The sequence below is a fragment of the Polypterus senegalus genome, chromosome 6 (assembly GCF_016835505.1).
Source record: "Polypterus senegalus isolate Bchr_013 chromosome 6, ASM1683550v1, whole genome shotgun sequence".
In the NCBI taxonomy this organism is placed as follows: Eukaryota; Metazoa; Chordata; class Cladistia; order Polypteriformes; family Polypteridae; genus Polypterus; species Polypterus senegalus.
Genome location: NC_053159.1, coordinates 117,815,762 through 117,839,977, shown reverse-complemented (window position 1 = coordinate 117,839,977; position 24,216 = coordinate 117,815,762). Strand labels below are relative to the sequence as shown.

The following is a 24,216-nucleotide window of genomic DNA, read 5'->3' as shown; positions in this document are numbered from 1 at the left end:
TTGCTGTGATAGATGGAACCATGAATTCTACTGTCTACCAAAAAATCCTGAAGGAGAATGTCCGCCATCTGTTCGTCAACTCAAGCTGAAGCGATCTTGGGTGCTGCAACAGGACAATGACCCAAAACACACCAGCAAATCCACCTCTGAATGGCTGAAGAAAAACAAAATGAAACTTTGGAGTGGCCTAGTCAAAGTCCTGACCTGAATCCAATTGAGATGCTATGGCATGACCTTAAAAAGGCGGTTCATGCTAGAAAACCCTCAAATAAAGCTGAATTACAACAATTCTGCAAAGATGAGTGGGCCAAAATTCCTCCAGAGCGCTGTAAAAGACTCATTGCAAGTTATCGCAAATGCTTGATTGCAGTTATTGCTGCTAAGGGTGGCCCAACCAGTTATTAGGTTCAGGGGGCAATTACTTTTCACACAGGGCCATGTAGGTTTGGATTTTTTTTCTCCCTAAATAATAAAAACCATCATTTAAAAACTGCATTTTGCGTTTACTTCTGTTATATTTGACTAATGGTTAAATGTGTTTGATGATCAGAAACATTTTGTGTGACAAACATGCAAAAGAATAAGAAATCAGGAAGGGGGCAAATAGTTTTTCACACCACTGTATTTGTACCCAGCACCTCTGGCCAACCAATCTCCACTGTATCATCTAAGTGTGTGATTTACAGTATGATCTCATGATTGATGGCCCTTCTTGACAGCTAGCTGTGACAGGAGATAAAAAGTCCAACCATCCATTATGTTACCCCAAATCCTGGATCAAGCATTTCTGATGTGTCTCTGTTCTGGCACTACTGGGGCAGCACCAGCTTCAATGCTCTATCAGGGTAAATGTACTTTGCTTCATGGCTTGTGGTCTTTCCATTGTAAGTGACCTCTTCACTGGGCACATCAAATCAGTGACATTACTGCCCATTGTTTATCATCATGTGCTTCATTTGGGGTACCTTTAGCTGTAAGACATCCAAACGATCTGATACCCATGTCCTCATAGCAACATTTGACACCTTTACTTACCAGCATAAGATATCTGAGACTATGAGATCCTTCCGCTGAGGAAAATCCTGCCCTGTGTCATCAGATTGTCTCAGAAACGAATGTAGCCTCTTTGGATCCTTAAGCATTGCCAGCATTGCCAGTCTGCTATAAATCTCCACCAAGTACACAGCCTGTCTTGCTGCAGCTCCCTGACCCTCTTCACTCATGCAGGCTTACAAGATCACTTTCCTGCAGCTATGACATGATGTCCAGATAAATTCTTCATCAGTTGTGAGATGCTACACTTTTCTTCACCTAGAACCATTGCCCCTTGCCCCTTGCCCATCTGATTATAGAATCCTGTTTTCTTCTTTGACCAGGATGGTGGCATCTTAATGTTGAAGAAGAAAATGACCTCTCTTCTTGTGCTGTATGTTTTTCTACCTCTCATTTTCAGTCAGAACATTATGCGCCGTATTACTTCTGAGGGCGTAACATTATTAAATTTGGAGTCCACACGAATCTGGCTGAACTGCATAATCTCACAGACGTCTTCATGCTCTCTTGCTCAACACTTGGTCCTCAGGCCACTCTAACTCATCTCGGTAGCTCTCCATTTTCTCCTTGACCTGCTTTGCCTTTTTCCCACACTCTGCATCTAGACACTTAAAACCTATAAGGACTGAATGATTCCTTATTATTTTTCAACGCTCTTATCCTATATGCCTGCCCGACTCGTCAAACAGGTTGACGAGGAGACACAAAGTAAGGCCAATTAGCTCTGCGCCTTCCATCAGGAGCCCCAGAAAAGAGTGAACATTCCAGAGGAAGGCACCTCATTTTGGAACTGAACTTCCACCAGAACAGAGCTTCGAGGATGACTGACTCTATCAAGCTACTGCACTTGAAAGAAAAGTCACAAAGTCTGCTTTTATTTTTTGTTTTCATTTAAATGCCATTAGTGCCTTTTTGATTTCTATTATTTAATGTTATTTGTGATAGGATTTAAAAAGGGGGTCCTCATAGCACCCCAACACATCCTGATGTCCACGAGTGTCCTTCCAGCCGTCCTCAACATGTTTATTGTACTCATGTCTGTGACTGTATTAACTTTTCCATGAAAAATGTCTGCTGCATGCTGGTTTGTGTTTCATGATTGTGTGGCTGTTAGAACAATTATCAAGGATTAACTTTGAAGTGCTCTAAAGACTTGATCTCTGACGTCTAAAAAGTGCTTATTGCTCATTTTAGACACTTACAAGCATAAACCTAAACAGAACAGGCGAATTATGGCTCATTGGAGCTGGCTGTATTTTACCAGATTATTGGACATATTCAAAAGGTGAAAAATGTCATTGCTCTCTGTTGAGATTTAATATAGACAGAGAGAGGCTCAGTTCCAGTCCTGTAATGTTGGGTTCAGAGAGTTACATCTGGGACTACAGACCACCATGTTACAATACCCAGCCATCACCCTGCAGGTCCTCCATAATACATATAAGTAGCCTTACGAGGGACAATACATCAGCATTACAAAAAGAAGTAACTGATCTGATATGATATGACTTTGTATGTCAGTTGAGATCCTTTTTGCATTCTTTTGCTACATTTGATCGCTTACTTCTTTACTCCTTTCTTTTTTACTTTGTGATGTTAATTAAAGCAGGCCTGCACCAGTGGTACTCAAACATGTCCACAAAGGAAAACGCACTGCCATCGTCAGCAACGACTACATCTCCAACAAATGCCATGATTCTAAAAAGATCAATGGTGTCACAGATGCACAACACAGCCAAAGCAAAACAAAACAAAAGATGGGAAAAATGAATATCCTAATATGTCACAAACAAAATGAACAATGCAAAAAGCAGTAAAACTGTGCAAACACTGAATCTGATAGGTAAGGTCATCTTGTTTGGAACTGCCACACTCTGTCTTTTTAATGCCTAATTTGCAATCTGATTTAAAAGGGAAAAAGTTAAAGATTATGCCCACTGTGGAATAATAAACAGACAAGAAGGTAGAAGGCACAACGTTTCGTCTATATAGTCATTATCAGCTGTGGTTTTTTCCTTTGACAGATGCACGCTGACGAAACCCTTCTCTAACAATGTCACTTAAATCATTTTTTTTTTATCTCAGCCAGTGCATTTTGCCTTTTTATTCCTTTTGGATTTTTGAACATTGTCATGTGTGTGCGTCTGAGGATCATCTTCCAGGTTTATCAGAGGTAAGCAATACCACACCACCCTGGGATGACAGAGGGCGCTGTCATTAACATTATCATTTCTTTTTCTACCCAGACAGTTGAGAAGATGCCCAGTGAGAGCATTTGACTCGACCCCTTCCAGGTGGGGGTCTATAAAAGAGTGTGTGCCCCAGAGAAATGCATCTCATTTCAGGCCCGAATTGCCACCGCAGTGGAGCTCCTCAGGGAGACTTACTATATCAAGCCACTGCATTTGAAACAAAAGTCACAAAGACTGCTTTTTTGCTTTCATTTAATTGCCATTAGTGCCATCAAGCGTTCTTTTTGTACGATATTAATTATGACCATGCTGGCACCCCAACACTTCCTGACATCCTTCTGCCCATAAACAGTGTGTTTATTGGGCTCCGGTTTCATCTTAGCCATTTTTTTCAGCCTGGTGGTGTCTTTTTTTGTTTGCTCGTAAGATGCTAGTTGTTACGAATCTCAAGGGTGCCAAAGCCTGTATGTGCCAAAAACGTTCAAAAATGTCCACTAGAGAGGGATATTACCATCAAATACTGGCTATAATAAGAGCAACCACAAGGTCTTTATAAAATAAAATGATTTATTTTTCACAAGAATGCTCTGATCAAAAAGCAAGCTCAGCAGAGCACAAAAGGCAAAATGGAGTTGCTAGCTATGGCAGTCCAAGATGAACATAGTTCCAATACGAATTTTGAAGAATGGTCAAGAACAGATCAAAAAGGTCAAAAATCCTATAAACCACAAAGAAACACTCACCAACTCCCAAGCGCCTTTCAAAAGAACCACAAGGAACTGTGGGTTGTCTTCGCCTTTATAGGACTGAAGTCAGTTCCTTTTGGTGGTGGCAGAGGTGGCCCCACCTCTTGGGGAACCAACCACAAAACACAAAGAACACAACACGTCCATTGAGAATAAAGCAAATAATTAACAAAAGTAACATAACAATAAAAAACTCAAAAATGAACAAAAGGGACATAAATCAAGGATGTGAACCCAAGCCAGGGGTGTAACCCTGGCTGAAATAGAACACTAGTCTACTTCAAGTATTACACTTTCATCTTTTACACATGAGGACTGCAAAAATAATTCTTGCTGATTCATCAATAAGAACTTTTATCTCCTAATTCGCTGGAGTTAATAAAAGGGTCCATCAGGGGATTTTGCTGTAGAAGACATTTTGTTTATATTTCCAACTGTTACTACTACTGATGGCAGGATTGGCACCCCAGCCACCATAAAAACCTCTTACTGTTCCAGTGTGGTGCTGTGGTGTCACCCGTTACATGGCTGCACTCGGGTCCCAATCCAGGGGGTTCGTTGTGTGGTGGGTGTGACAATGCACTGTATCAGCGTATGCCAACCCACCCCTAAGTCATTACTACAGTCCATGTTGGCTCTGTAAGACATTTATACATATATACACATATTGTCACCCATGTGTGCATGAGAGGCAGTTAAAGGGCTTAAGTAAGGGCAGTTCCGAATCATACCAGGATGTGGCAGAGTGCAACGATTCTTTTTCTCCCTTTCCTGCAGACCATTCACGGGAGATTCGACCTGGCCCTCTGGACGCCACTTCCGGGTCCGAGCCTATGGAGGAAGTCCTTGCCGGCTCTGTCCCCTGTGATGTCACGTCCCGGCTCGAGCCTATGCCTGAAGACCCTTATGAGCCCGATCCCTTTGACCTCACTTCCTGTCTTCCCCTTTAAAAGCCTCCACCTTTTCCCTATTCCCTCATTTCTTTTTTGGACTCGGTTTTGTGCACATCAGTGCTTGTAATTTGCAGCCAGGAAACCAAATATACGGGTGGATGCCCCAAACCTTGCTATGGTTCTTTGTGGAGCTTGTGACAACATACATATACATAAATATATATATATACACATACATTTTTTTTAATGCTTGATTATGGTCAAGTTACACTGAAGATTAGGCTATGACCATATTTATCCATCTAAAAGTTTTACTAATTTTATGTATGCTTTTTTAATCTATTGCAAGTTTTTACACTTGAAAATCAGGTCACCTTAACATTACATAAACAATATTTTTTTCTGAACCTGCAATTTCCATGAATAATTTCACAAGTAACTGTTTTGTGAGAAAGGATTCATTGAACATAACTGTTATTTAATGATCGCTTGTACTAACATGCTAAGGTTTTGTCTCTTCTCTTTTACTTTATTTTGATCGCCTAACTGTAATGTACAGGAGCAGCGAACACTATAAACTACATGAACAGATAAGAACAGGCTTTAAACTTCCAATAATAGCAAGACATAACCAACAAGGGCATATTAATTAGCAAGGCTGTGCGGCTGGAAGTCATATATAACCTGTTGCTTTAGTAAAAAATGACAAACAATTTTCAGCGTTGCTAGAACGTTTGCTAAATATACAAATATGCGATCTCTCTTTAACATTTAACTTCATATGCAATATTGCCAACTCATAGAGTACAGGGCTCACAGGGAATTGTAGTCGATATTGACGTATCAAAAAACAGCAAACTACAAGTCCCAAAAAGGGGCACGCGCACGTCTGTTCAATTTATTGGTTTTTGGAGTTGTCAATCAGCCAGGCAGAGGCTCTGTAATAAAACTGCACGACCCACTGGAGGCAATTTTACATGCTCCAGACGTGTTCGATGCTTTGATTGGCAAAAACTCTGCTGGCCCCACCGGGTGATTACGACGCTATGGTGATCGAGCAGACATGAGCGCGTGCATTGGCTGCCGACCCTGTTTCTTCACGCATTCCGGGAAGCGGGCGTCATAGTTGTTGTTTTGACGTTGGCATTTGATTGGCTGCCTGTCGAGTGCCGCGTCATTGCGCTGCCAGCTGATCGGAATGAGAAGCCGGTTTGAAGGGAGTTGGGAGCGAGCCGGCGAGCTGAAAGCAGGGCTTGGGAGAGGAGTTTACTGGCAGGGGGGAAAAAAAATGAGAGGAGGGGGGGATTTGAAATCCGGAAGTTTGAGGTGCTTTCTTTTGAGGGATCGGTGAGCTATACTATAGTGTCAAAGATACGATTTAGAAAAGTTGAAAGTAAGTTGACGGCTTTTGAAAGCTGTACTACTGGAGGTGAGGAAGGGCTTTAGGTGGGGCGCTTTAAGTCCGTGGAACGGGAGTCGAAAATGGGGGGAGGCGTACGCAGTTTTGTTCGGGTTCCCTGGAAGCTTTTGAAGGGCGTTGTTCTCTCGCAAAGTGAGGAGCGTATCGTTATTTTGGAGGACAAATAAGTCAAATTAACTGCAGGTAAAAGAGAAGTCTGAGGCAAGAGGCAAATTAAAGCCAAGCATAGAGTGACTCAGGGAGGAGCACCCCGGGGCAGGGAGCAGCAGTCGGTTGGGACTCAAGAAAAGGGCGCCGGCTCGGGCGGAGGGAGACTCGGCAGGACTCGCTCCAGGTAAGGAAGTTTAGCGTTTATGTAAGAGGGGGGCCTGCTGGCCAGCCCGTCTCACCTTGAGACCTCCTTATGTAACATACTCTTCTCGAAAATGAATTTTTCGGGGTCAAAAGACGCACAGCGGGCTTTTAGAGGAAGCGCGAGTAGGGTGCAAATCTCTCTATTTCATTTGCCGACAGAACGGGAAACGAAACCACTGCTCAGAGAGAAGTGAGGCGAGTTTGGGTATCGCCGGGCGGTGTCTTGCCTGCTGCCTCATTAGCATAGAGGCCCGGACTCGGGTGAGAGAAGTTACGCAGAGTGACGTGCAGCGCCCCTCCGGGCTTGTCCTCCTGCGGGCGCCCCCACCTACGCCACTGCGTGAACGGGATCGGCGTAGTTCGTCTTTGAAAATGAGGGAGACGCCCAGTGAAACGGGGAGAAGAAGGGGGTGAATTCCAGCGGGCCACACCCTTGGCACAGACTGAGGGGACCAACCGGGGGAACCTCGATGTTTTCAGCATCGGGATTAGTGATTGCGGTGACGTGTTCTCGGTTGGATCCGAGGTCTTGACGGATAACCGCAAATCGGACCTGTTCCGCAGTTATATCGAGCCCGTTAAACAGGATCAGTTTCGATCCTCGTATTGCGTTTTTTTTTACAGTTTCTGGTGAATTCCTTATGCTAAAGGAGTATCCTGGACTTCTGTGTCCTGGGATGGCCCTGAACAGGCTACAGCAGAGGTAACCTCACGTGAAAGAAGCCCATGGGAAGGGTTAGGAGTTGTCAGCTCTGCTTAAACTCCGTGGGACCTTGAATTATGGAACCTGGCATTGGGCCCCAGTGTCATATCAGGTCCTACCTAGACCAAGCCTTGGGTAGCTTGTTGTTCTTCATGTTTCCTTGAACAGGTATTGTATTAGATTAAGCATCTTTGCTGATCATAGCATGCTTAGATCCCAGTTGGAGTTGGTATGTGGTAACCCAGGCCAAAGTAACGCACCTTGTCTTGGTGGGGCTGCGCTTTTCTGTGCCTGTGTTGGCCCCGCTTGGTAATCTGGGGCCAAGATCCTCTTTCATTTGAGGAATTTGCCCCGATTAACTTCACACATCCTGTCTGTGACCTCTTGTCATTTTTTGGCAGCTGACTTCTACCTGCTGTTAAAGTGACTCTTGGTTTCCAGGTTTGCCTCCCTCCATTAATGGTTTAAAGCAACTGCTTTTGTAACATTAGAACTGCAATCTGTAACGTTTGTCTCTTCGCTCTTATATAAGTTTCAGAAATTTTTTAACTGCTCTTAGCAATTCATGCTTACGCAACTGCGGGATTGCAACACAGAAGGGGGATGGCTAGTTGCACTTTTGGAAAAGAGTTTTATGTAAACTGTTGAGCCTTGTGTTTCTGTTGAAATGATCTTATGTAAGCAGAATTGTGCTTCAGCTTTCATGTAGAGAGAGAGAGGCCTTCACTGTCTGTACTTGGGTACATTAAGGACAGCCGGCCCTGGTCACTTTTTTATTCATTTTTTTTTTTTTAATTTTTTATCCCTGACTGACACTCCTATTTGGTGGTACTGTCGCTTAACAGGACCTCTCCAAATAGCAGATTAAGGGTGCTACAGTCTGGTGGGCTGATTGTGTACCCCTTATTATGCACAATGTGAGAAATATGAGTAACAGGTTTTTAAAGTCTCTATCCATACTGGTGACTGGTTCAGTGAGAATGCTTAGTCACCAGGCTTACTGCAGTTCTGTGTGAGTTTCACTGGAAAGAAGGCCTAGCAGGGGCTGCTTCTATGTGGCTTTACAAATTTCTGCACTCTTCCCTCATTCTTAAATCCTACCTTTTGGGGGGGAAACTGCTAATTTTTTTTTTTCTCCTCCCATTTTCAGGACTGATTGTATTTCTTTTTCCTCTTCAGGAAATTCAGAGTAGAAGGAAGCCTTTGAGGTTTTGCTGGCATTTGTAATCCTGAAAGCACATAAAGGTAAGACACTGGCCTAGGCTGTCGGTGATACTATTGGTCTTAGCTGTGGATTCAGTCCATACTCATTTAAAGCAATGAACGTGAATGGGGAGAATTGTATGTGTGAAGCAGTGCGGTGACAAAGTGCATTGGCAAAGGCTTCTTGTTCTGTAAACCGATTTCTGCATTATGTGGAATATTATTTTTACTCATTGAGTTTTATAGTATTTGTCCTTTAAGCAAAGTTTTAGTTCTGGTTCAATATATGACAAGTGTAGACGTGTGAAAATCTGCACTCAGGTTTCTCAACCCACAGCTGTCCTGACTGCAACATAAATTGGCAGTGTTCCTGGCCATTGCAGTAATCATCTGGTGAGTTATGAAGTTTTCTTCACAGTTACTGTGTGTTTGCTGTACACAAGTGTGGACTTCTGTTGCATGCCTTCCTGAAGCCTCTCTGTGTGATAAATCCACATTAGTTTGATCCATACATGATGAGAAGTTCTTAATGTGGTGTTGACCTATGCAGATTACAATTCTGCATCTCCTTTACTTGTTGGCATTGTCTTATCCGTGAAGAGGGAAAAGAAAAGGATTGTTGGAGACAGAGCACCACATTTATAGGGTTCTGTGCTTGTAGATTTGTGTTGCTAGTCCACTTGACGTTTATGTCTGAATTGTACTCTAGTAGGTAGTGATTTCTATCAGCAGTTGAGCTTTTCTGGTGGCACCGTTTGACAGCTCCTTTTTAGTATCTCCAGCCAGTGGGGTGGAGGGCACAACAGAATATATATATATATACGCCATTTATACGCCTTTGAAGCCATCTGTTTTCAAGCTCAGCCAAACCTGGTTAGCATGTTGACAGAGTACCCTTGTGTGCGGACACACAACCGATCATGAATTGGCCTTGTGTGTCTTTGGAATGTTTGAGGAAAACCAATGCAGACGTGGGGCCAAGGGTTGAGGTAGCAGCACTAACCTCCCTGCCACCGTGCTGTCCTTGACATGGCGGCTTTAGTCGCAGTCGAGCTACTTGGTGTATAGCACATGTCCCTTGACAAGCCTGGAGTACTGCATGTATTTAGAAATATGCAGCAGTTAAAAATCGGGGTAAAACCCTGAACAGACAGCCATGCAAGCTGGCTTGGCAAACACCAACTGTGCCTGAATAGATTTTTGTAGATCTAAAAGTTTTATCAATAAATACAATGACAATGTATTTTATGCATCTGGCTACTTTTTGGAAGCGTAAAAATTGCTAAATATAATCTTTACATCAAGCTTGCCACTGCTTGAGCACAGGTGTTTTAAAATCAAATTACCTGCTACATGGATTTTAAGAATTCATCGATTTACTTTGTAAGGACGTTTTTGTCCTTTCCATGTGGGCAGGCTAGTTGTTGGCACTGCTGCCTTAAAAGTTCCATCTTCTTGTCAGTGAAGCTTGCCTTTTCCTCCTGGCTTTGGTTGGGCTTTTCTCTGGCTAATTCAGTTTTCCTCTCATACCTTCAAAGATCTGCAGATCAGATCGATCTACAATTATAAATTTGCCCCATATAGAAACCTGAGTGGCTCCTGCCTTGTTCTTTGTGCTCCTAGAATAGGCTGCTGCACCCTGCAGCAATACATTGGATTAATCAGATTTGACAATGTTTATTTGTATTTACTTCCTTTCATATTTTAGTTGGCTTTTATGCACCTTGATGTGTGTGTTTTGACACTTTTTTTTTTTTATTTTATATTAAAACTCTATCATGCGGGTTTAGTGAGCTATTTAACTTCTGCGTATTTGCTTTGTTTTGATCCACACTAATGTTTGCTGTGTTTCTTGAACTCCTGTTCTTTGCTACAGAATATTACAGTGACCCCTGCCATAAAGGTTTACCATTTCAAAGTCTAAATTGGTGGAACTTGACCTGTTTAAGGGGGTCTGTGTGAGCTGTACGGTAATTCAGTGATTTTTGTGCGAGTCAGTAAGTTTTTGATATCTCACGTTCACGTGTGCAGTTTTTGTTCGTGATGCATTTATGTAAAGAGAGAGAGAGACAATCATGGATTTGTCATTTTTTTTTAAGGTTCTGGTTGAATTCCTAATGTGTTTTATTTGGGCCAAAGGGTTGAATAATGCATATCGTGACAATTTGACGAGTCCCCTTTGTTGTGGTCATTTGTTGTAGAAAATGTGCCCATCTAAAAAAGAAGCTGTCTATTGGTAACTGGTCTAGAGTTTGCAGTAAGCTGCAATATTTAAATATTCAATGATTACATTTTAGTGGTACTGAATACTGAGTTTGAATCCCACATTAGGGCCATTGTCCAGGTGGATTCTATACATTTACTCCCAGATCTGCATTTGCTTTTCCCCAGATGGTGCCACATCCCAAGATCGTGTGTTCGTTTAATGGGCGATTTTCGTAGGCCCAGTGTGTGCAATTGTATGAGAGTTTGAATGTGTCTGGAGATGCAGGCATTCAGTCCAAGGTTGGTTTCTTGCACTATGCCCATTGCTACATTGAAAGCCTCTGACCCTGCAATCCTGATTTTTATTATGTGGCCCTCAAAATGGAACGAATATAAAGATGAAAGGTTTAATTTGACTTGGAAGTGTAGAAATATATTTTTTAATTAATTAAATAAAGTGGGCGGGCAGCGGGAGGAATCTGACTTTAGGCAACTTGTTTTGAGCATTTAAAAAGGTACCACTATGAGGCCTGTCCACTTTTTATTTGGACTTTATAGCGCTTGATAGTGCTCTTCATCTAGTCCTGCACATCAGAATTTTGAATTTAAGATGACTGGTCCTTAATCCCTGTGCTGATTCATTTTTCCAGTTGGAATCTGAGCAGAAAGGAGGAGTTCAGACACCCTCTGAGGCCTTGCAGACTCGAAGGAATTTGTACCATATGTAGTAGGAATGTTGGGAATGTATGGTATGAAGACTTGACCAGCACAAGGAGCCGGAGCAGGAACAAGCTTGCAGAGGGAGAGCCTTTCTTTTTCTGTCATGGTTGAGCTCTTTCCTCAATTGCTTGCTTACCTGTAAGCACGATATGACAGCAGTTTTTCTTGAAATAATAGAAAAGGGCAGCACATTATACTAAGTGAGGAGTAACATTCTGTGGCCAGATATTGGTTGCTTCATATAAATGTAATATGAGAAAGACCTGTACAAACAGCAAGTCCTTTTTGTTTAAAGCTATAAAGCTTTTTTTTGTGTAGTGCCTTCACCGACATTTAATGTGACATTTAGTCTGTGATAGGGATTGAACCATCTTGGTTGTTTTCCTCCATTTTCTAAACCTTGTATTGCCTCATACAGAGCCCATTTTGGACCTATAAGGTCTGTCTAGCCCCCTGCTGCCCCCACATTGTCGTTTTCTTATAGGTTATGCTCTTGTAGGCTACGAAACCCAGTTGCCTTTCTGATGGCTGTCTATCTGCTGCTGTGGTGTTGCCAAAGCAGGGACACTACCATGGTGGCAAACCTACATATAATTATAGAGGGAGAGCTGCAATGGCAGTGACATAGAGGTTGCACACCATTCTGTTTAATCCTCGTTTACAGGACAGATGCCCTGGAATAGAAAACCATTGAGGATGCCAGGAGGAGTGTGCCTGCCTAGAGAGAGACTTCCACGCCTATATGGCTTCCCAGGATGGCAAAGATGAGTTCATGTTGCTCTTCTAAGGATAATGATGAAGAGGACCTGATAGTACTTGGTGGTTAAACTAGTACTTTAACACAGATCATGTCCAAGAGAACTGGTGCTTTAATATTGCATTGAGAAAAACAAATGGACAAGGCGAAGGTGTTCTAGTTCTGATCCAGCTGTTTTTTTTTTTCTAAGGCTATAGAGTCCAATTTCTGCAGGAGCCAGAAAAATTTCCTGCAGCATTGAGCTCAACATCAGAATCCGTGTTAGATTAGACATTTGTTTTAATTGTGGCTCTGAGGCTAGGGATCTGTGCCGGCAATTGAAAGGTTGTCTGTTAGAGTCACGTAAATGCCAGAAGTAATTCTACTCCGTTGGGCCGTTGAGCAAGGCCCTTAACCTGCAATTGCTCTGTCCTGGGTATGACATTCTGCGTCCAGCCCTTCAAGCAGGTCCTTTGACGTGCAGGGAAAACTTGGGGGTTGGTGGCAGGATTGGCACTCCAGCTTCTATATAGTTTTTAAAAAAAAAAACAAAAAAACCTCACACTGTCATATTGGAACTAGGGTGGTGCAGAGGTGTCGCCTGTTGCATGGCTGTGTTAGGCACCGGAGTTGGGATCCTGAAGTGGGTCGTCATGTGGTGGGTGCAGCAATGTAGTCTCCGTATCTATCTGTCTCTCAAAATGATAAATTTGCCAGCGTTGGAGCAAACCCTTGGTGGAAGAGGACTAGATAATGGGCGAGGGACACAGTTGCCTTGGTATGATGGATTAGGTAAGTGGGTGTCCAACCTTGTTGGGCAGACTGAGCAGCACCCGTGAAATTGGGACCAGAGGTGCAACAGAATTCTCTTTGCATTTGTCTGGTCTGATACTTTAAATCCCCCATTGTGTGTTTTGCTTTTAATAATTCTCAGAGTGTGCATGTTTATTTAAACCACTCTGGCATTATTCTGGGTTTGGAAAGTTGCCAGGAGAGCAATATCCTAGTTATATTGTAGAAACCAAATTGTATGAAATGTATGTTTCTTAGTCCTCAGTGTGAGGGTGCTACCCAAAAAAAATACAAGGCAGGGGATCACAAGGGGTGTTCTATAGGCCTAATCTGCCCCATAGTTAACTCTCTAAAAATGTTGGCCAAATTAATCCTCTCAGAGTCTACACTCCGTTAAAACTCCACAGCAGTAATGCAGCATTTCTCAACATCCACGTTTTGAGGGTTGGGTGGGGCTTAAAAGTGCTATAACGTCCCATCACATTTATTGTTATCCAGGTTACTGCCCAGAAATGCACTGTGCTAAGGTTGTGTACACAGATTGTGCAACCCCAGTTTGATACTTGGTACCCACGTTTCTGGATTTGGGCCATTTATACTCCATAGCTTCTGGTTTCTGAAAGGCCCTTGGGAGTTTAACATTGGGCTAGGAAATGTGTGCGAGTAAATTTTTCAAGTTGTAAATAAATAATGCAGACTCTCCGCAGATACTGTATGTGACTTTAAATTGGGCCTGTGATGGACTGGGATTCTGTTAAGAGTTGGTTACTTCATGTTGCTGTCTGAATTCAGTTAGGCAGATTTCCGAAATTTAATGTCTGCAGTTCTTAGTGATGTGGATGTAGGCAGATTCCATTAACTTGTAGACTGCCTGCCTCCCTTTCGAGGTGGACAATTCCAGAATGTCTTACTGCTGTTTGGGTGCTGGATTCCTGCTTACTGCTATCTTCTGGAGAAACCTATGGTGGCCACTTACTTGGAAGCTGCACAGGACTGGTGCCTGCATGGTTTTGGACCTTTTTACAATATTAATAGAAAGATGGGTGGTGGAGTTCTGATTGGATCATCTTTCTGAAAATGCCGTATGTTAATGAAAGGAAGGCCTGCTGTACAATTGCTACCAGATGCAAGGACTTTATATTGCGCTGTATGTTCCCAATCGGTTCCATACTCGCTGTGGAAAGGGTGGTTTGTTTTTTTTTTTTTCCCTTCCATTTTGATGGTCAGTCTGACTACTTCAGCTCACCACCCTAAAAAGGGGTTTAACTCCCATAGACATTAGGGTGTGTGTGTAATAAGCTAAAGCCCAAAAAAGCCACATTATGATGAGAAGAAAAGCTGGTACATGTCTGCCAAGGATACAGTAGTAAGGTCATTGCTGTACTTGAGTGTATTTTTCTTTTCCTTGCTGCTGTCCATTCCCAATCTGATTACAGGAATTCCTCAAATGGTTCAGCCTTTTGGTATATTTCCCTGCATGGTTCTTCGCGTGTTTAATGACAATGGAATTTCCTCTTCTGTGAAGAGCTTAGCATGAGATTTTACCTGGAAATTTGCAGTCCCTGACTAAGTGGTCAGAAGGTGAGCTTTCATGAAATCAAGATACAGGCAGCAACTGCATTCCACATAATGAATTCAAAGTGAATACATTTAAAAAGATCTGTGACCCTGTTCATACTTGGCATTGGGTAGGCTGACTTATCTCGAGACAGAATGCATAAAAACCTTGAGCTGCTCTTATTTTTGAGTGCAGTGTCTTCTTCTTTCTTTATGCCTCAACCCTAAGCGTGTAGCAGCAGCGACGCATTAGACTGCACTAGTTCCTCTGCTGATGCATTTATTTTAATTTTCCCACCAACAAAAAGAAGCACTTAATTATTTGTATATACATGTTCACCTTCAGTTTATTGTACTTTACAGTACAAACCCTTTCTCATTTAGTTAGGTCCCTGTTTGCACACGGCAGATTCACCCTGCAGTGTTGCAATGGACGCTGCTGTTCTGTTAATTTTCCAACGACCCACTGCCAGCTAGCTGTTGTGCACATGCGGCAGCTATCAGCTTTTGGCACATTGTGTGTGTGTGTGTGTGTGTTTTACTTTTCATTTTCTTCCTGAACTTGACAGATGCATGCTGAATTATTTTTTTCTTTTGCCACATCAAGTATAGCATGTCCTCCCTTTTGACACTCTTCACCTACACACAGACTGACGACTTGCCAGAGAGACAATCTGGTTGATGGCTTTCCTTATCTTCCCTTTTTTTCCAGTTAAATTGATGGGTAATTAATAGCTTGTTAAAAAGAAGTCATCTACCAATGGCGAATGGAAAAGTTTAGGGGGAAAAATAAAGCTCTCTTGTGCCAACAGGTTTGCCAGTGCTGATGCAGTGGATTATGGGGAAAATGTCCCATGTGTCAAACTTGCCAAACTAGAGAAACTTTTGCATGTTTTGATGCAGCAGGCAGTGCTACTTTGCTAAAAAGCACAGCTGCCACTTGGGGAAGTGATGTACTATTGTGCTGTACCTGGGAATAGTGCCCTTGTAAATACATTTGAGACTTGTTGGTTTGCCACTTACCAATTTTAAATAGCCCTGCACCCACTTTGGGCAAAATGTAAACTGCAGGATAAAAAGAAGCAAAGCTGCTTTAATGTGAACTTGCATAACACGTTAGTGGGTGGTAGTGCTGGTTGTTGTCCACAGATGAACTTGCCTGTAATGCTTTACAGTAGAGACGCTCTTTTAATTGCTGGCCAAACTGGACATTTTCAGTGGTTTGCCATTTGTATCCCCTTTTAGCCCATGGGATGGCTGTTTGAGATTTGCAGTTTGTGTGAATTATCACATAAATCTGGTCGTGATTCTTCATTTTCACGCATCCCAAATGAATAAACTTTAGGGTAACTGGTGAGACAAAATTGTTCTTGTGTGTGTTATGTGATGGACTGTCCCTTCAAGGGTTTTTGGGGTTGGGATTGTATATTACGTCTTGGTATGTGGAAATACACTTACAAGGAAGAATTTGTGGTCTGTGGCTTTAAAGGCCACCCCGCGTCTGTTTGGTGGTGCTTTGGTTGGTCAGTTGGTTAAACAAGTCTTGTTGATTTCTTACTGCATCACATTTTTTATGTATACGTAATGGCTGTCTTCATTAACGCTTATGTCTAGGCACTATACAATTATAGAGAAGGAGGGAATATACTTTAATTGTTTTACTCTTGACAGTTGGGGCACAAGCAGGTTAGTCGGCTTGTACAGCCAGTCTTCTGAGCAGCCTTTTAACTTGTAGTATAGCTCTTAAAGTGCTTGACTGCTTCAAGTACTGATGGCAAATGGATTGCCCTTCATGGCATTCCTCCTCTTTGTACATCTGTGCATTTTTATAGAGCACAAACACCCCAGACACACAATTTTTCTTCTTGTATCACAAAATACTTTTTTTTTTTTTTAGTAAACTTGCTTTGTGTTATGTTGGCTTGGTACGAGTGTGTGAGTGACTGCCATCTCATTCAAAATTTGGTTCCTGCCTCCAGTCCAGCACTGCTAAGATATTCTATTGTGTCCATTTGTAAATGAATGAATTGACAAATGTGCTTTTGGCCTTTATTAGTATGTGGCAGTTTTGAGAATATTGCACCCAACCCAATATTTTAATGCCACGTTTCCTCCCCTATCCCAAAGATGTGCTGGTTTAGTGAATTGGCGGGTTCAAATTGGGTGAAAAGGAGGCCTCCACAGGACACCCTTCCATTTATTTGCTCCTGCAGAGTAAATGTGGACCGATTTTTAAACTGGCGAATTTTAAAATCTAAATTGTCTATAAGGGTATTGCTCAGAGTTCTCTTCTGCATCCCAAAGATGTAAAGGTTCGGTTAATCAGCAAATGCGAACTGGTGTGATGGCGATATGCGGCTGTGCCTGGCAGTAGGCTAGCAACCCATCTAAAGTTGGTTCCTACTTTGCACTTGCAGCTGCTGAGGGAGGCTCCCACCCCCCTAACAAATTTGTGTTTTCTGGACACCCTTTCCTGTGTAATGGTTGCCAAGAGTCAGTTAATATGGAAGCAAACTGCTTTTAGTTATTCCTGTCTGTTTTGTCTTCAGTTTCTTGAGTTAATGTCTTCACAAAAGCATTGATCTGCTTCTTTTTTGAAATTGTATATGTTAAAAAAAATAAATAAATCAATTTTTGAACATCCTCTTGCCTATGCCAGAAGAAGTAGACGAAATGCCAGGGTCCTAACCGGGCTGGCACAAACCTAGGACTGCTAGGAATACTATTTGTGTGTGTTGCTGACATTCAACGCTTTTGGGTTGCCTCCTTTCGATGTATCTCTCTTCAGTTCTTGGCTGCTCTCCCCTGGTCAGTAACAAATTGCCTGCTGCCACCTGAGCTGTGAAACCACACCACCCGAATTGGCGGAATGATACTTGCAGCTTTCAGTGATGAAAAGGCTTCTATCATTCTCTGCTAAATCTGCCAGCTCACAGCCCACCAGCTCACCCATCAAGACGAAGCGGCAGAAGTTGCGTGGGTTTCTGAAGCAAATCTGTGGAGGAAGACTTGGGTGTTTTTAAGTAGCCCCCTTAGTGGTGGTGGTGGGGGGTAATCTGAAGATGTGGAACATGAGTTTGCAGGATGCTTTAATATTTTAATGCGATGAGTTGATTGTTTAATGATACGCTGGGTATTCTAACAGTGCGATGTACAAGCTGTAGCCCTTACAAGATTAGCGTACCATTTCTTGTGTGAACAAATGCCGATCCTGGGTTGGGACCTGTAATTCCATAGAAATCTCACTTTGCCAGTACAGTGCAATCCAGGAACGGTTCCAAGCTGTGTGATGTTTGAATGCGGAGAAAAGCCTCACAGACACGGGTAGAATATGCAAAGGACAGACCTGTTCATCGAACTTGACTCAAAATTGGCTGCACATGCAGTGGATGGGCTGGTTCCTGTCTTGCTACTGGCGCAGGCTCAACCAGGCCGTGCCCCTTAACCGAATTAGACAGATTTTTTTCAATTCATTTTTATGTAAGTTTCCTTTAAGGCAAGCTGTGTGAAATTAGCTGCACTGGCTGTTTAATGCAAAACAGTACAGAGATCAGTGGTAACTCTGATAAAATGCCAGCAATAAAATGTCACATGCAGGATAAGTGCAAGGTCAGGTAGAAGGGTGGAAAGGAAAACAAACTCGTGTAAAAGATTGGTGTCGCCTGTGCTGTGTGCACAAGCAGTAAGTAGCTTTTTACTGCTCTAATGGCGTGAATATTTATTAATAAAATACAATGCTCAAGCCATGTATAGCCGTGATGTGTTGAGTCGGTCTACAATGTGGTGATCAGGCTTCTGTTCCACATCCGTTTTATTCTGTCCATCTGTCCTGCTGCTTTTACAATGGAGTGAATACAACTGAACAGTCCATCCTTCATGTGTGTGGTTCACACCTCCAAGAGTGTGAAAGTGAGAAGTGCACCAGTATGTTTGAGCTAAACTGAAAAATAATTTTGTTGGAATGACAATCCCACAGTTGGAAGACTGCTTGCTCTTTTTTTTTTTTTTTTCTGCTTTCAATTTGCTTTATTGCCTTTTTAAATATATTTTTTTTTTTGTATGTGCTTTCATAAGTCAGAATTCAATTAACTGTACACTCTCTCTGTTCATGAATTGCACAACCATTCTTGGTTTTCTAGTTCTTGAAGGCTCCAAATCATCTGCTATGGCCTACTCCGTCCTTTGCAACGGTTTGTTCATGCTGTGTTATGTCTACTTTCTATGAATGTGTCGTCGTTCCATCTGCTGAATTTATTTCTCTTGTCTTTCTCTCCAGGTATCTCCTTGACACTTCAATCATTTCTTTGGCTGATCTGCAGCAGTTCTTCACTGGCAAGCTTTATGTCCCACTTCTTCCGCTAAAGCTGCCAGTTGAAGAACTGTTGTGGTTGGCCGTTTCCACTCTTGACTGCTGCTGCAGAGGAGAAAAACGAGCAGAATATCAAGAAATGGATGAAGCAAGTGGTGAAACAAATGGAGAGTCTTATCCATCCCTTTTTTTTTTCCCTTATTTGTTTATCTTAATTGTATTTTGGTAAGAGTTCAGTTATTGCTATGCCTTTCTCCAGTCTCCCAAAATATCTCTACTTTATCAGCTGGGAGAACCATCCCTGTCATCCTCTTCATACGAGAATTTTTTGCTATAACATTGCAGGTTGCTGGGACCTGTCCTGCTGGGGTTTCAGTCGAGGGCTGGAGCTCATAAGAGATTCAATGGAGTTTTGATTGAAATTTGTTTAGTTGCTGTCCCCCTGCTGCTTCACTAGGCCATAGATACATGTGTTGTGAAATGTGAGAGTCGCAGAGTGCTAGTGCCCGTCTCTTTCACTCAGGCTGCAGGACAGAATACAACCCTGGGCCCAGCACTCCTCCGTTACAAGGCACCTTCACACTGGGAACGATTTTGGCAGCTCCAGTCAACCTGATCTTCAAGAGTATGGGAGGAAAACCCCAAGCAAAGGAAAAATGTGCAGACTCCTCGGTCGACGCTGGACCTGTTGGCTACGGCACCACCCTGGTTCCCCTCATCCACTAGTATTAAGTTCAGCAAGTAAAAAGGCAACAAGTGCCCACTACTTGTTTTAATTGATTTATTTTTTTTTAATCAAAGGCACAATAGTTTGAAAAATGCCAAATGTAATTTTATGTTTAAACTTGATGGTGAGCAATCGGTATACTTAACCATAATTCAAAGCTATTTATTATATGGAAATTAAGTGAATGCCAGTTTCAAGAGCTCGCCCTTAATCCCCTTCCCCAAAATGTATTCACAATATCTGCTGAAGTAATTGTGGAGGCCACTGCTGATTCCTACGTTTCTTTCACCTGATGATACTGCTGGGATGGATTGTGCGGTAAAGGCGAGTGCAGCCCTTTAACGGTCAGTCCAAGTAACCACTTTGCAGTGTTTAAGTGAAGATCTCTCTATGAACTTTGCATGCTCTCTCCATTAAGCCTTCATGTGTCATTTGAATTGTTTTGTAGTTAGTGGATTCTTTGTGCTGGGTATGCAATTATGGAAACTCTAAGCAACTGGTGGGTGAGCTAGCATGATGATAAAAGGAACAAGAAAGTAGGAAATGAAAATGTTAACTACAGAAAAAAATGGAGAGCTCAAGTATATAACCAGGTAAAGATGGTGGCCGGTTAAGCATACTTGCCTGCTATCTGGACCTCCTAAACCAGGGGTGTTGAACTCCAGTCCTGGAGGGCCGCTGTGGCAGCAGGTTTTCATTCTAACCATCTTCTTAATTAGTGACCAGTTTTGCTACTAATGACTTCTTTTAATTAACTTGACTCGGGCCCCTTAGTTATTTCTTTTTACTTAATTAGCTGCCAAACAATTAATGAGACACAAACATGGTGCCACATGACCAGCTCACCTGTGCCCATCACACGATATCTGAAAATAAAGAAAAGTGAAGTTCTTAGTAAGGCTGATCTCTCAGGTCACCAAAATACTTTGCCAATGTTTTTTTATGAAAAATAGAAAATCAACAGTTTTGGAAATGTCTGCTGTGGCAGCACGAGAGCAGCAACAAGCCGTGGAATTAAAGAATGAGGTTAATTAACAGCAAGAATTGGCTTTCCATTAAGAAAGTGGTTAGAGTTTGAAGCCCCAGTTTAGCTGGTCATCTGTTGTCTCGTTTCATGCCTTATTTCTTTTTGGCTGCCATTTAATGAGAAAACAAATCAATTCAGAGGACTGAATCCTTCTAACAGGGCTATTAAAACGAAGGGGAAAAAAAAAAGTGAATAAGCAGTGAAAACTCGTCACTGATTAGGAAAAGGGTTAGAATGAAAACCTGCAGCCACTGCGGCCCTCCAGGCCTGGAGTTGGACACCCGTGTCCTGAAGCGTCTGGTCCCAGTGATCTCAAGGCGGTCCAAATAAAAAGATTGAATTGCAGTTGAAGATTCGTCTTTCAGCGACGTTGGCCTTTCTGTGTTGCTGCTAACCCTGGCTTTTATGGGGCGACTGTGGAATGCGTTTGTGCTGCTGCGACAACCGCTCAGTGTAAGTAAACGTCAGGCAAACAGTATATGGTGGTGTTTGATACTAGAAATTTGCTTGAGCTATATTTCATTTTTAATCTTTATTTAGCACCAGTCTTTCTACAAGGGGATTTGAAAGCAAACCATTAAAACAAACAGCCTGAGTGATTGGAAAATGCAAAGTTTGTGGGCACAGATGAGTCCCATGCGGCCACAGCAGAGTACACCTGACTGTCATTGACGTTGGCCTGTTCCTCCATGTTTTAACTTGTGTAGTGCTTTGAGAACAAGTTTGCTGAAGTGTGACATGTGCCTAGAAGAACAGCGAGCTAGCAGTCCTTTTACAAATACCTCGCCATCACCTTTCCTTTCTTAGACAGGAATAGCCCAATCATGGCATTTGATCGGTTTGCCCCGTCGTTTTTAGGGTCTGTCTCTGTGAAAATGTATTAAAGCTGCAACAATTTTTCCTCACGGCTTTTGCTTTGATAACCTTGAAAAATATCGGTGCTGGAAAGGCATTGTCTGTTTTTTTTTTTTTCCCTTTTCAAGGGTGTCCTTTAGTGTTGTGTGCGTGAATTGGCTTATCTGGAACAGCAAGAACAAACCTGCTGGCTTCGATGGACTTTATGCCTCAAAACCAAAGGCAAATGAGGCCTGCGAGTGTGTCTGTCCGTTGAGGAGGAGTATGGCCGCTCTTTAGAAAGAGATGCCTTTGCTTGACCTGCAAATTTTAGAAACTGGGCTCTCAGTAAAACAAGTAGTGAATAGCAGAAGGCTGGGGGGGATTCAGTAAATGTAACCCACCCCTTGTACTGCCGTACTGCTTTACTCCTCCGTCTCGTTTGTGGATAGAGGAGCAGGTTTTCAATTTAACCGAATGCTTCATTTAAAATGAAAATTTTGTATCTGTTAGCTGCACCTCCTATTGTTTGTAGCAAAGGCAGATACAAACGCCCCCCCACTGAGAACAGATCACAAAAATCATGATACGATGGCAGAGTGTAGTGCCTCTATTGAACAGAAAATATAAAATTCTGTAAAAAAATGTGATTACTTGTGTGACATAATACGTCTGTCAGCGTCGTATGCCCACAAGATCTCAAATGTGCAGTGCCAGCTTTTAGCAGCACCATGACTTGAGGGAGGCACTTCAGTTCAGTGCAACCAAGCTTGTCGATTTCATATTGATAGGAAATTAACTGCCATCTCTAAGTGGGACCCTCTCTTAGGTGCCATGTAACACTAGTTAAAAACGTGCTGCTATCTTCAAAAGGGGCATCCCTGCTCTGAGATGCCATACTCCAGGCCTGGAGTGCCGCAGTGGCTACAGGTTTTCATTCTAACTTTTCCTAATCAGGGATCAGTTTTCATGCTAATTAACTTTTTCCCCCGTCAAGAGTTCAGCGCTCTGTATTGGTTCCTTTCTTCATTAAAATGACAGCCAAGCAGAAATGAGAAGTGAAACGAGCTAACAGATGACCAGCTAAACTGGGGCTTCAAACTCCAACCAATTTCACTCCAATCACTTTAATGAGAAGCCAATTCTTGCAGTTAATTAAACCCGTTATTTAATTCCATGGCTCGTTGATGCTCTCATTCTGCCACAGCACACATTTCTAAAACTGTTGTTTTTCTGTTCTAAGAGCGCCATCAAAATGTTTTGGTGACCTGAGATCAACCTTACCCAGACCATCACTTCGCTTTAATTTCAGAGATTGTATGATGGGCACAGGGAAGCTGGTCATGTGATGGCTTGTTTTATGTATCATTATTGTTTGGCTGCTAATTAAAGAAAAAGAAACAAAGATAGGGCCGGATTCAAGTTAATTAAAACAAGTAATCAGCGGCAAAAACTGGTCACTGATTAAGAAGATGGTAAGAATGAAAACCTGCAGCCACTGCTGCACTCGAGGCCCGGAGTTCGCCACCCCTGCCATGCAACATGAAAAACAACGCACTGCTAGCTTCAAGGGTGTAACCCAACCCTGCTCTTGGATGCTAGACATTAGTGATGCACTGATCCCTTTGAGGGGGACCTCCATTTTGCGAATCCGTCTAATGCAATTATCAGTATGCTCCTACCTTCAAAGGGAGGTTGTCCTCCCTGTTCATAGATGCTAGGTAATACAGAAGTTAACATGTATCTCTTTAAGAGTGTCAATACCTTTCGAAGGTGACCACCACCTAATCGACTAATGCATCCAGTAAAAGTCATACGTGAAGAGAAATCGGACTTTGAACAGACAGTACTGCCAGTGGTTCTGTAATATTGTTTTGTTTGTAAAAATTTCATAAGTCATTTCTCAGAGGTAGTGTTGTACACGTGCATCCATCCATCCATTATCCAACCTGCTGTATCCTAACTAGAGGGTCATGGGGGGTGTCTGCTGGAGCCAATCCCAGCCAACACAGGGTGCAAGGCAGGAAACAAACCCCGGGCAGGACGCCAGCCCACCACAGGGCACACACACCCTAGGGACAATGTAGAGTCGCCAATGCACCTAACCTGCATGTCTTTGGACTGTGGGAGGAAACCCACGCAGACACGGGGAGAACATGCAAACTCAAATGTGTGCGTTTTGAATAAAATATTGTAGAGAAAGTCACAGATGGAAATGCATACAAGAGCAGTCCATTCAAATCCCTTGATTTTCCATGACATTAAAAGTTGTTATTGGCCATTGTTATAAACAGATGTGTGATGAGCAGCAGACGATTAAATATTCGCCCTTGTAATCAAGTTAACCTGCTCGACCAGATGGAACTTGGACCACGAATTCTCGAAGACCCCTCACTGTGTGTCGCTTCATATGCGTTGTGGTGGGTGCAGGTGTTTCTTTCTAATCATTGTGGTCCTAAACCACAGCCGACCTGAATCGTTTCTTACGGGCTCCTTACGTAGGCACTTGGCTCCCTGGGGACTGTAGACCAAGCATGACTGGTACTTAAAGAGGCAGTGTGCAGTTGTGTGAAGTAGCATTCTTGAGCAGATCTTCCTCAGAAACTGGGAATCATGAAGCCCAATAAGACCTGAATTAAACTGGCTATAATGACGCCCTCCACAGCACGAGTCGAGTAACCAGGCCTTTAATCTTTTAGAGAAGGGATATCCTACTTTTGAAATTCTTCTTGATGCTCTCAACAA

At 42.6% G+C, this 24,216-nt stretch overlaps 1 long non-coding RNA gene across 1 annotated transcript; it reads left to right on the top strand.

Moving 5' to 3' along the window:
• The first annotated feature begins 6,123 nt into the window (after nucleotides 1-6,123).
• LOC120531476 lies at nucleotides 6,124-19,674 on the top strand. Its single transcript, XR_005634111.1, has 3 exons — nucleotides 6,124-6,638; nucleotides 8,541-8,606; nucleotides 18,851-19,674. It is a non-coding gene; the product is annotated as an uncharacterized LOC120531476 (long non-coding RNA).
• The last annotated feature ends 4,542 nt before the right edge of the window (nucleotides 19,675-24,216 follow it).